General features: G+C 41.7%; 1 protein-coding gene across 1 annotated transcript in view; it reads right to left on the bottom strand.

The window, feature by feature from the left end:
- Nucleotides 1-1,485, bottom strand: part of SNW1 (SNW domain containing 1) — a 39,091-nt gene that overhangs the window by 37,050 nt on the left and 556 nt on the right. The gene's annotated exons all lie outside the window — the stretch shown is intronic.

Raw genomic sequence — 1,485 nt, 5'->3', positions numbered from 1 at the left:
GGGCCTCTAGTATTACATATAATTAGATACATAATCTTAAATGCAAATGATATAATTAGATACATAACCTTAAATACATTTGCATTTAGACAATTAAACCCATATGACTTTAACAATCGCTGGTGACAACAAGACTGTAACACATCTGTATGTAAGTCCCTGCTACTAATCCCTGGTAGATTCCAAAAATAATAACATTCGTCTGGAAACTTGAGACTACGTCTAAAAATCAAATCAGTTAGAACGAACTCTACAAAACCAGAAATCTATGTAATCCCTAAGACAAGCTATATAAAGACTGCACTCTGCCACTGCAATTTTAAGCACACAATCCCCACTTCATCTGGGTTTTTTTTCCTGCATGTCCTTTTCAAATTTCACCTTTTCCACAAAACCACAAAGCCTTTCCTTGTAACTCCACTAATCTTTGTTACAGTGCCTTCCACCTAGAGCAGTGATGGCGAACCTATGACACACGTGTCAGAGGTGACACGCAAACTCATTTTTTTGGTTGATTTTTCTTTGTTAAATGGCATTTAAATATATAAAATAAATATCAAAAATATAAGTATTTGTTTTACTATGGTTGCAAATATCAAAAAATTTCTATATGTGACATGGCACCAGAGTTAAGTTAGGGTTTTTCAAAATGCTGACACGCGGAGCTCAAAAGGTTCGCCATCACTGACCTAGAGGGCACTCAATCAAAAGTTAGATGCCCACAACGTTCACTACTAAAGGAAACTCCGGTCCACTCAGCTCATTCCATTGAATTCTCTCTGCATTTAAGGTTAATACTACACAAATAAGCATTCTGGGTTCTTTGTTTCATATCTGTACGCCTTGTTCACCATCTTTCCTGCTGCCAAAGACTGTCCCATTTCCTTCAGCATACACGCAAGCCCTCGGATGGAGCAAGGCACCAAAAATTAATTCTTAAAAGAATTTCCTGATTCAAACGTTTTTAGGATTCCTAACTGTCACCAGCCAGGAAATATGTATGTGAGGAGAGTGAAGTGTGTTTAAGGAGCTCAAGTGGATGTCCCAAAATGCTTTCTTTCCAATACCTCTTTGACCCTCAACTTCCCCTACTGCGTTCGCATGGAAAGTTTTTCTACGTAGACTGAGCAGCAAGGTCGCGGACCAGCAGGAGTTACGTAACTCCTCGGGATCTCCCACTTAAGCTATCTTTTTCTTAAAGGCAGGGGCCACTTTACATGCCGTTACCAAGGCAACCAGGAGCATCAAAAATCTGAAGTGGTTCTATCTACGGAAGAAACTCTAAGGTCCGAACTGTAGCTAGGCACTCTGTTCAGTGCCATCCCGACCACTTTTGTTTTTCTTTCCTTTTTTGTTCAGGAATCCTTGTTTCGGGACAGACCGCAGAGAGACATCAGCTGACAATCGGCCGTCCAGCAAGGCAGTCGCCTCCTGCCCGCTTCACTCCCACTGCCCCCCACGCCCCCATAGCGCGCACCGAGCCGC

Source organism: Myotis brandtii, unplaced genomic scaffold (assembly GCF_000412655.1).
Source record: "Myotis brandtii unplaced genomic scaffold, ASM41265v1 scaffold132, whole genome shotgun sequence".
In the NCBI taxonomy this organism is placed as follows: Eukaryota; Metazoa; Chordata; class Mammalia; order Chiroptera; family Vespertilionidae; genus Myotis; species Myotis brandtii.
Note: the sequence above shows the minus strand (reverse complement) of the source record. Positions and strands in the feature narration are given on the sequence as shown.